The following is an 11,407-nucleotide window of genomic DNA, read 5'->3' on the forward strand; positions in this document are numbered from 1 at the left end:
GTTTTGTTTCAGTTTAGGGTTTTTTAATGAATTGGTGACTCTCTGCTGCTTGTCCTTCATTAAAGCAGCCATGTGCTTCATGCAGCTGTCACTGGGAAAGCAAATGGATTATTGCCCCTGCAGAGCTGGGTGGGAAAGTTCTGCATGAGCAAAGCAAAAGCTGACTGATTCCTCATATGGACCATGTGTTAGTCTGGGCTCTTGTGGGAATCCAGGGCTTCCCTCTGGCTGCCCTGGCAGGTCTGGGACTCTGGCAGGGGTCAGGAACCCCCCTATACAGAGCCCCGAGAGACACTGTCTGTGATCTCTGTCCATGGAGAGGAGTTTTCAATCTTACAGGATGAATTACAAGCTCTGAGTGTTTGATATGAGTAATAATTAAGTGTGACACAGGTGCAAAAGTAAAATTTTAGGTTTCTAAATTAGGGGTTCAGAGGGGACAAGATAGAGAAAATTAGGTGTGTCTTGTCCTTTTCCTCCTTCTTCATGCCCTCCATGTTTCACTGTGGTGTTGGCATTTTTCTATTGGTTTAGGCTAGGGACACGCTGTTCAACGTAGATAATAGATATTGGCACATTATTATAAATATAGTACACGTAGTTTCTGGTATATAATGTTTGTAACATCCCACTGAGGGGCAGAGCCCCACACGCTGCCCTGCAGGACAGACCTGCGGCAGGGCAGCAGAACATGTTAGAGATAAGCAAGAATAAACAACCTTGAAAACAGCACAGACAAATTATAGCTTCTTCTTTGGCAACGGGGCAGAAAGACAGAGACTTTCTACAATCTCGGAATCACCAATACCCACAGATTCCGACAGGCTCTGACTGATGCTCTCTTTTTTTTTTCCTGATGCCAGCCATAAGCACAGGCTCTCATTTTACAAGTCATTAGCCACTCCCTGAAATACTTAGCTAGGGAAGAAAAACAGTAAAAGGTAATGATGATGAACAAAGAGGGCAGGTGTAAACAGCTGGCAGTTTTCTGTTTATGTCACTTTTGTAAACTGAATATAAGGGCAGGTTTCAGCCTGTGGAATAACCTGGCATGTGCAATAACTGACTCTTAAAATATTCTGCTTCCTAACTGGAATGTCTGTTTAATCTTGTTAGCAAGATTTAAGTGGATTTGAACAATATGCAGTACCTTGAAAACATACTTGAGGCAAAAAGTTAAATATGCAATGAGCGGTTACAGGATTTAACTCAAAGCAGGTAGCAGATGGGCACCAGTAATGTGAAATACTCTGTGGGCCAGGTTCTTCTCAGCTTGGCCCAGGTGTGGCATCTGCTTAGTAAATTCTTTGAGAGGTGATCTTTTTTGCCACTTGGTTCTTGACTTTTCTGTGAGGTTTCCACTCTTCTCATGTTGGGAAAGCATGGTGCAGATGTATGTCCCCTGAAAAATTTGACTATGGCTTAATGAGAATTACCGCAGAGACACAGTTACTTTGCTGCTGAAGTTATTTGCGATATTTGGTTGTGTTTCTTTTTTTTTTTTTCTCTCTTAGAAATCGAGCTGTAATATGGATACTTGATGTTCTACAATAATTTTGTAGTTCACTGTGCTCTGCTTTGTTAAACCAGTATTATATATTCTTTCTTATTTTTCGAAATAATTAGTAAAGAGGCTGCTCTAAACTTTGCCTTGAGTTCAGAGAACACTGGCATATTCTTAAGTTCTATTCTCTGTGTTTAAATTTCGGAGGACTCTGTAGATGTTAGTCCTGCTGCACTTTGTGGGCTCATGAATGTGTTGTTTTTTTCAAATGAGGTGACCTGGGTGCATTTTTCAAGTACATCAGCAATGGGCTGCTCTGTTCTGCTTTCAAACCTGCCCATTCTCCTTTCTTGCAGCCAAAAACACAAACAAAAACCTAGTAGATGGGATATTAAGATGTCTTGACTGTTGTTCCATGTTTAAGTGGAACACCCTATTATGTCATTAGGGAAAGATCACATCCTTTCCACATCAAGGAAATAATTCTACTAATGAGGTGAAATGGGTACAGAGTACTGACTTCCTCTAGAAATCTTTTTCCTTTTCTGAGCTAATGTTGCTATGAGTGAGTGATTAAAGCTGCATTTAGTCCCGTATTCATGTACTTACACTTAAGGAAGAATTTCTTTTGGTGGCCTGCTAAGAAGCATGAAAAGATGAGTTAGAACTAGAACACTTTGTGCATTTTCCTTATCATTCTGTATGACTTGGGCCCGTGGCTCAGAGTTAATATCCTGTCTGTGCTTGTCAGACATCATTCACTGATTCTGCAGTGCTGGGCCCTTGTCCTCTGCCTTGGCCAGGGGTGCAGAACAGAGCAGCCCTGAGGATGCCCTTCCCTGTGCTGACTGACTGAGGCCTCTGGATCTTGTGGGCATCTCATCCCTCAGCCTGTGCTCTGAGCTTTGGTTGCCTGCTTTAAACATCCTCCCTGCACACACAGGACTCTGGCAGTGTTGTGCCTCTTTCTGTAACTGCTAACATTGTTCTTGCAGCACGAGGCTGTGCTCCCAGGGCCTGCCACCATTGAAGTGATGCTTGTGGAAGATGTGAAAGTGAGCCCCACTGGGCTCTCCATCTACAACCACCCTGACATCCAGGTGAGGAGTTACTCTGCTGCTTTCCAGCTGCAGGGAGGAAAACATCACACATTACAGGGGGTGTGTGAGGAGACAGCTTTACTGGAAAGATACAGTCTTAATTCAGGATGCTTTTCTGGTTTTGCAGGCAGAACTTCTCCTCCAACAAGGTTCTGGATATTTTTTCATTAATACCAGTGTGCCAAATATTGTAAGAGTGACACATGAAGAGACTCAAGGCATTGCTTTGGTGAGTGCAGTATTTTGTGGTTTTACACCTTTTTGCCAACCAGGTTATTGTTCTGCAGCTTCAGCACTCCTGGGCATTTTGCAGCAGGTGTGAATAGAGAGGCAGTAGCTGCATTTTGGATGTGTTTGCCTGTCACGGTTGTGCTTCAGGCAGGGGATCTTTGCACTGGCACTTTCTGCTCTAGTCTCAGGTACAGGAAATTGTTTCTTTACAGCTTTGATGCACTTGTGTTCCCTGTATAAGGTAAAAGCCAGTTCCAAGTACTTCACCCATTACAACTTTGTAGTAAAATGTTCCTGATTTCACAAACACACCACAAAGAGTAACATGACAGAATTATTCAGAAGCTACCCATAAGATTAATTGGTTTCCAAAGTAATACTGGAGTATTTGCTGTGGGCCAGTAGTTCTGAAGGTTTCAAATTCTTCTATCCTACAGTGTTGTTTCAGGGTATTTTAAAATCACAGTATTGCATCCTGGTTTTGTGAATGAATATTTATTAAAGAGTTTATTCTGATCTCCATATGAAGTTTCTAATGCACTTTTCCACTAGAAGATGCCAATAAAGTGCAAGTGTGCTTGACTTCATCAGGCCTGGGATATGAAATGCATTCTGCAGTGAACACCAATAAAACTCTGTGTTTGCATTGCTGCTTTCATTAGGAAAGAACTTGAAACAAAACAAGTTGCTCTAAAGAGTGGTTTTTATAAATGTATCAATTACAGGTTTGTCTTTTAAAAAGTAATGCTGATAAAGTTGTGAAATAATGATAACTAAGGTGGAAATTAGAATATCAAAAGAATTGATGGAACATCTTAATTGTCTCTAACTGATTTAAGTGTGAGGTGGGAATATTTTTTCCAACTAGGCACAGGGGTGAGAAAAAAAGTAGAAGAGATGAGGAGTTTTTTGTACATAGTATACTGTTCAAACTCTTAATAGTTTTTTAGTCCGGTCTCCCTGATGGGTTTAACTGATGTCCATGAGATAGGTTCAGTGGTCTTGTCTGGAATTCAGGAGTGGAGCAGTGACAGCAAGACAGGCTTTGTGAAGTGTAGGAAGAGATTTAACTGCCTGTCAGATTAAAGGAGAGAGAAGTCCACATTAAACACATTTTTTAAAAAATGCAACCCCACACACATTTGGCAGGTTTGTTAGCCCTGTGTGCTGTGCTTGGGTTACATCCCAGTACAAGCCCTGGGTTTTTCCATGGAAGCAGCAGAATGGCCTGGGAAATCAGCAGGCTCTGTAAGGCTGCTGCCATGGCAGGTACCAGTGCAGCCAAGTTGACAGAGGATAAGTTGGCAGTAAACTCTTGTGAGAAACTAAATTCAACTTATCTGGAGCAGTGATTCTCAGACTCTTCAGTGGGACTGCCAAGGAGGAATTCTGTAGCTCTCCCTCTGGTTTTGACACAGCAGCTTCTCTGGGCATGGGTGGGTGGTAGCAGGGGAAGAGTGAAGAGTGGCCACCAGTGCAATATCCCTGGATACTGGGAGCCACTGGGCACATAATGGGAGAGGAGAACAGCAGAGTTTGCTGAGACAGGAAGAGTTTTAAAAGTTGCAGTAGCCCTGCTTGCCTTTTTCCCTGTTTGCTTTCTCTGGTCTCCCAGCCCAGCTGAGCTCCATTCCAGCTCCCTCCCTGTGCCACTTCCCCTGCCCTGCTGCCCAGCCCCTGTGTTAGCCACCCTCTCTGGGAACTGCTGCTGTTCTGGAAGCTGACCTTTATTAAAACTTCACATCCCTTTCTATTTTGAGGCAGAAACAGGAGTAGTGCCCTCACAGAACAAAATGTCAGCTTTCCCCACTGCTCTGCTGCTGGCTCCTGTGGTGCTGCTGGGCAGAGCTGAGAGTTCACTGAGCTCCTGTGCACTGGGGGGCCTGTCCATCTCCCCTTGTTCAGAGTCCAGAGCACACAGCAGGACACCCGACTTCACTGCTCCCTGGCCAAAGGGAGCAGAACAGCTGGGATTGTCCTGAGGTCTGTGACAAGGTCAGGGAGTTGCAGGAGAACTGCAGAGCTGATGTGAGGAGCAAGGTGTGGCTGCATGGCCTTGGCAGAGGGGACTTTGGAATGGGTGCTTAGTTCTGAGGGCTTGTGTTTGGGACCAGAGGTCTCTCTCTTCATTGTTTTATTCTCTTTATCTGTTAAGTGTAACATTCTCTTTCTTTAAAAGAAATGTAATAATAGTTTTATTAAAGAAACACCTGATCTGTCAATTGTCCTCTTACTTGCCAGGATCTACCACCAGGTTTTGGCTGCTCAGATGAGAAGCAGTGACAGTAGAGTACAAACCTTACATGAAGCAATACCAGTGCTTTACAGGCATAATTTTTGTTCTCACTTTTTTTTTCCCCTTATCGCTTTGGTTTTCACTCTAAGAAAATTTTGTTGCTCTAAAGGATTTGTGTGTTTTTTCTCCTGATGGTGGGAGGGTAACAGGATGCCAGACTGTTCCAGATGAAGAGCTGGTAATTCACTTGGTGCCTGGGGGCTGTTTGCACTAGCTCAGTAGCTTAATACTTTTTACATACATTTTAGAGCTTGATTTTTATTTCGGTGGAAGGATTCTCCTTGTGTAAGCTTGGAGATTTCTGCATCCAACTGCTTCTGCCCTGAAAGTGATACAAATTTTATCCTGTGAACAAGAGACAAAAGAAGTGCTATAAGGCAGTTTTCTTTTGGCATTGCAGGTGCAGCCTCTGCTCCCAGGATCAGTGACTGTAATGATTCAAGACCTGTGTCTGGCTTTCCCTGCCCCAGCTGAAGCTGAAATTCATGTGTCTGATATCCAGGAATTCACGTGTAAGTTGTTGGCAAGGTCAGTGCCTTGGAAGCAGCATTAGGAGCTGATCCAGCCTGCCCTGACTCCTGTGCTGCTGGTCCTGAGCACAGAGATCACACATGGACAAGATGCTACAACAGAGAACACCTCCCTGTGTCTCTGTTTCTCCCTCCCAAATTTATCCCTTCAGGTTATAAGGGTCTCAGGGTATCAGGTATCTGTTTGTGTTCTGTGTGGCAGAAATCTCAGCTTTTGCATTTACATAGTAATATTAATCCCTAATTTATATGGACATGCTCATTTACATTTCCTCCTGTTTAAAGTGCATGTGAGCAATTCTTTTAGGAGTAGGTTTTGCCCCAGGGTCATTTTCCATATGTCAGGCTTTAAAACTGAACAGAAGAAAGTCCAGCTCATTGCTCTTGCCAGCTTGGGTGCACCTTAAACAAAAGAAGTGTTGATATTTCTGGATGTTTTAATTATGCCCTTGCCAGCTGAAGGACCTGAGTTCATTCATTTCATCTGACACTAACTCCAGCTGGCAGGGATTAGTGTTTAAAATCAGTGCTAGTCTAACCTTGGGGCTCTAACTCCACTAGCCTACTACAAGTATAATACAAAATCAAGTGAAAATTTTTATGCGAATAAATAAGAGTGGTGTGAATGCAAAATGACTGGATATATCTGTTTCAGGTGGAGATTGGAAAAACAGTTAAAGCTTATGTCAGAGTTCTGGATGACTCAAAGAAACCTTTTCTGGCAAAATACTTCCCTGTCATGGATCTCAGTCTCAAAGCAGCATCTCAGTTTGTCTCACTTGTGTAAGTTAATGGACTTTTGAAATTAATCTGTGAATAAGAATTGGCAAAAAATGAATAAAGATATTAGGTTAAAGGCATGGTAATACACAACGGCTGAGAGTCTTTTTATTTTCTTTTTGTGAAGCCTCAATTAGCTGTTAAAAGGTAAAATATTATTTGTGAGGGAAGTTTCCTGAGCTAACAGCCTGAATGTTGCTGGCTGATGAAGGAGACTGCATTCCTCCAGTGTGATGACTGATGAAGCTTTGTGCATCTTGGAAGCAGTGACTTGGCAGAGAGTGTCAGGTGAAGAGTGCTGTGTGAAGGCACATCTGATGTTATCAAACTCACTGTGTCTGTTGCTTGTTTCATTTTCACTTCAAGTATTTAATGTTTCAATAAAGCACAGTTTGCAAAGAGCAATCATGTGTAAAAATGTGATAATTTCCTCAACTTTGCTTCAGACTGTCACTTAGCCTTGTGGTAAAACTGCTGGTCACTAAATGAGTCCTTTGCTTTGCTATTTGTAATTTACACAGTAATTTACTATCTCTTTAATGGATTTCTTTGCAGCCCCCTGAGGGAGGCTCTGGATGAGCACACTGCTGCTTTCCTGGTGTGTGGGATGAGCACTGGGCAGACGAATCTGATGGCAACTGTGGCTGACAGAAGAGGACAGAGACTCAACTCTGCTCCACAGCAGATTGAAGTAAATAATTTCAGATAAGATACAGGCATAAAGAAAGTCTGTGCTACAATGGAACAGGAATACATACATTATGGTTACAGTATAGTAATCAATTTGCCATAAAATTCATTCTGTCTGGAAGCTGACCTAATGCCAGTCAGATTTCAGTGTTGTTTAACTCAGATGAGTTAAATTTCGTCATGCTCAATTTACTGTGATTAAGCAACTAAAGAATCAGTTGTACACTTGTACTGTTTTGTGGTGTCATTTATCTGACTGAAGGATCCTGAACACGGGTATTCATATTTCTGTTTTTAGGTCTTTACCCCATTTAGACTACTGCCAAGGAAAGTGACCCTAATTATTTGGGCCATAATTCAGATGAGGCATCGTCTTACATATTTTCTTTACTTTGTAATTTCTGTTGTAAAATGAATCTTCATAACTGGATTTTCAGCAGGAAATACTCAACTTGACATTTATCTGCATTCACACTGAATGGACTGACAGGCTTGTTGGAGAGGGACTTTGGGCAAGGGCCTGGAGTGACAGGACACCAGGAGTGGTTTCAACCCAACGCAGGGCAGGGCCACATGGGATATTGGGCAGGAATTGTTCCCTGTGAGCGGGGGGAGGCCCTGGCACAGGATGCCCAGAGCAGCTGTGGACGGGTCTGAGATCCTCTGCAATTTCCCAGTCTCTGAGCAGATCAGGAGGTGCAGCTGTTTTCACAAGGGAGTGCTCTGGCCCAGCCCCAATAGCCTGGGCATTCTCCTGATCTTTACCTGTGAGTTTCACAAGCATTGCCTCCTGAAGATCACACCTGTCCAATGGGGAATGTTTCCATCTGATCCAGCTGTTCTTCTTCCTTTTTCAAGTAATTGACCAAACGCCTGTGCAGAAAGAGGCACTTCCTGGAGGAAGCAGTGGCTCAGTGCCAGCCTCTGCTGCAGGAAGGAAGGCGATGCCAAGCACGGACACAGGCATGGGCACAGGAGGTGGTTGCTGTGCTGGGCTCAGCCCTCGGCGGGGCTGTGTGGCAGCAGCTCTTCCCCCAGGCCCTGCCCTTGCACGGCCCGGCAGCAGCCAAAGCTGGAGGTGCCTGGGCTTCCAGGCCTCTGGAGCTCGTTCACAGCCGCGGGGAATCGGGACTCGTGCACCAACTATGTCCCTCCCTCTGCAGCTGCTCCCGCAGCCGGCCCTGAGTGCCCAGAGGCCCCAGGCACAGGAGCAGCCCCGAGCGGGAGCCCTGCTGTGAGCCCAGGGCCAGAGCCAGCCCTGGCACACAATGGAAACCTTCTCATCTTGGTTTGCTTCTAGATGGGGATGCCCCAAAGGCTTCTCCATTAGCCTGGCGGTATGACGCTTTGAAGCCCTCTGGGCATCCTGCAGGTATGTTCTCAGTGTCTCATAATCATTGACTATCTGGAAGGAAGCAGGTGACAGAAGCTCCTGTGCCTGTTCAGTTACAGGCGTTTCTGCAGAGAGGATCTCTCCAGCTCCTGGGATGGATGATGCACACCAACCCAGCTCCCATCACAGGGGTGAGTAGTGTGTCCCTGCTGAACCCACAGGCTGAGCAATGGTTTTGTGGGGTCCATTCCTGGGAAATGGAACAGCTTTCTGTTAAGATCCTCCAACAGGAAACACCAACCAGATGGTAGACAAGAAATCCCAGAAACCATTTGAAGTCATGTGGAAAATGCTGAAGGAAATGGAACAGGCAGGACAAGGTGGGTGCATTTCCCTCAGCCTTCCCCTGGGACTCAGCAGCCGGGGCCTTTCCCTGCACATCTGGACAGGCCCTGCCCGGCACAGCGGGAAGGGATCCATGGCAGCCTCGCTGCCCCGCTGCTGCTCTCCTGGCCTGCCGGGCTGTTTCCCAGCCTGGGCTGGCTGCAGCTTCTCCCCAGCTTCTGCAGGAAGGCATTTGGCACCAGCTGACACGGACCCCAAACTGCACCATGGGCCATGCACACCCTGAAATCCCCTGAAGTTTCCCTGTCTCTGAGCACATCAGGAGGCACAGCTGTTTGCAAGGGAGCGCTACTCACTCGGGCATGCTCTGGCCCAGTCCCAACAGCTTGTGCCTTTTCCTGATCCATATCAATGACTTTGACAAGCATTGCCTCCTGAAGATGCGCCCTCCCCTAAGGGATACAGCCTCACCTGCTCCAGCTGTGCCTTTCCCTTTCTTCCAAAGTAGATGGAGAAGCTGTGCTGAAGGCAGTGTTTCCCAGAGGAAGCAGAGATTCTGTGCCAGCCTCTGCTGCAGGAAGGGAGGCGATGCCAGGCACAGTCACAGGAGGTAATTGCTGTGCCTCTGGGCCTGAGCCCTGCTGAGCCTTGAGCTGCCCTCTCTGCTGCTTGGCAGCGTGGGCACAGCCCGGACAAGGCCGGCACAGGCCAGAGGAATTATTATGCCCGGGGCACTCCGGTACTGAGCAGTCCTGCTGGGGTCCCTCTGTGGGAGACACGTCTCGAGCTCTGGAAGTGACTGCACGGGGTGCCCATGGTGGGGAAAGGGCAGAGGGGGAGAGCAAGGCTCCAGAGTGTCCTGAGAGGGCCTGGCTATGTGCCATTGGGCTGAGGGATTTGTCCCAGCAGTAAGAGGGCAGGAGGGACAGGGGGAGGCAGGGATACCTGTGGAACTGCCTGCTGCAGTTTTCCCCTGGGCTTTAGGGAGGGTTTCCTCTGTGGGAAGAAGAGAACCCCCAGGGCCCCAGGCTGCTCCAGCTGCCCATCCATGGATGTTGCCAGGGCCTGCAAAGAGCATGGACAGTGACCAGGAGCAAGCCCTGAGCTCCCCAGGCCCTGTGCTCCTTTGGCCTTTTCCATTCACATCTGGATCACAAGGCCTTACCCAACCCCCTTGCAAGTACTCAGATCCTAAAGGCAGAAGGGGACCACAGCACACCAAGGAAATGGTTCTGATCTGTGCTCACTTCTAGATTTGGATGGCGACTTGGATTATTATGAAGCCGTGGTGGAAAATGGCTTGAAGTTCTTGGAGGATGTTGGAGGCAAGTTTTCAATATGCCTTTCCTGAGACAAAAATCAGAGTCAATGTGACAAGAGCTCACCCATCTTCCACTTCCCTTAACATCATCCCAGGGTTGAAGGAATCTGGAAGCCTCGCCCTGCTCCCTTTCTGGAGCCCTGAGTGATCCCACAGGATCACTGTCAGTGGGAGGAAGGAGCATTTAGCTGTCAGTTTTATTCCTGTGTGCAATGCCAGAGTGTCCTTCCGTGTGCTCTGTGCAGCCCCAGAGAAGAGCAGAGAGGGAAGGGGCCGAACCCAGGGCTGTGTCCTGGGGCTGAGCCTTGGGTGCAGCCTGAGGATCTCCTACATTGTCACAGGAGCTGTTCTGTCCTGCCTTTCTTTGCAGATAACCCTGCTGGTGAAAGTGATCTGGCTTCCCAACCCACGTTCAGGATGGAGGCTCTGGGAGATGCTGAGGGTAGGTCAAGGCCTTTCCCCCTGCGAGAGCTGCCAGCTCAGAGCCCAAAGCTCGGCCAGGGGGGCATCGCTGCAGGTGCCAGGACAGAACCATGCACGAGTGTGCCCTCGCCCTGGGTCATCCCCTTATGACTTCTGCCCAGGCTTGGCAGGTGCTTGAAGGAGGGAGGGCCATGGCCCAGTCCCAAAACCCAGATGTTTTTCTGGTCCTTAACCATGATTTGAATAGCATTGCCTCCTGAAGATGCCACCTCCCTCAATGGCGGATGGTTCCATCTGATCCAGCTGTCTCTTTTCCTTTCTCAAGAAATGGACCAAACATCTCTGCAGAAGGAGGCACACCCCGGAGGAAGCAGTGGCTCAGTGCCAACCTCTGCTGCAGGAAGGAAGGCGATGCCAGGCACGGGCACAGGCACAGGAGGTGATTGCTGTGCCGGGCTCAGCCCTCGGCGGGGCTGTGTGGCAGCAGCTCTTCCCCCAGGCCCTGCCCTTGCACGGCCCAGCAGCAGCCAAAGCTGGAGGTGCCTCGGCTTCCAGGCCTCTGGAGCTCGTTCACAGCCCCGGGGAATCGGGACTCGTGCACCAACTATGTCCCTCCCTCTGCAGCTGCTCCCGCAGCCGGCCCTGAGTGCCCAGAGGCCCCAGGCACAGGAGCAGCCCCGAGCGGGAGCCCTGCTGCGAGCCCAGGGCCAGAGCCAGCCCTGGCTCCCGACTGGGCCGGGGCTGCACTGGGTCCTGACAGGGCCTGGCTCTGTCCCCTGGGGCTGGGGGAGCTGTCGCGGGGCAGGGAGGGCCAGGGCTGGCAGGGGCTGCTCAGGGATGGGTTTGGTCCCTGT

At 48.0% G+C, this 11,407-nt stretch overlaps 1 pseudogene; it reads left to right on the forward strand.

Moving 5' to 3' along the window:
• The window catches only part of LOC121468967 (nuclear pore membrane glycoprotein 210-like), a 62,006-nt pseudogene extending 51,846 nt beyond the window's left edge, over positions 1 to 10,160 (forward strand).
• Positions 10,161 to 11,407: the final 1,247 nt, after the last annotated feature.

The sequence above is a fragment of the Taeniopygia guttata genome, chromosome 25 (assembly GCF_048771995.1).
Source record: "Taeniopygia guttata chromosome 25, bTaeGut7.mat, whole genome shotgun sequence".
Taxonomy (NCBI): Eukaryota; Metazoa; Chordata; class Aves; order Passeriformes; family Estrildidae; genus Taeniopygia; species Taeniopygia guttata.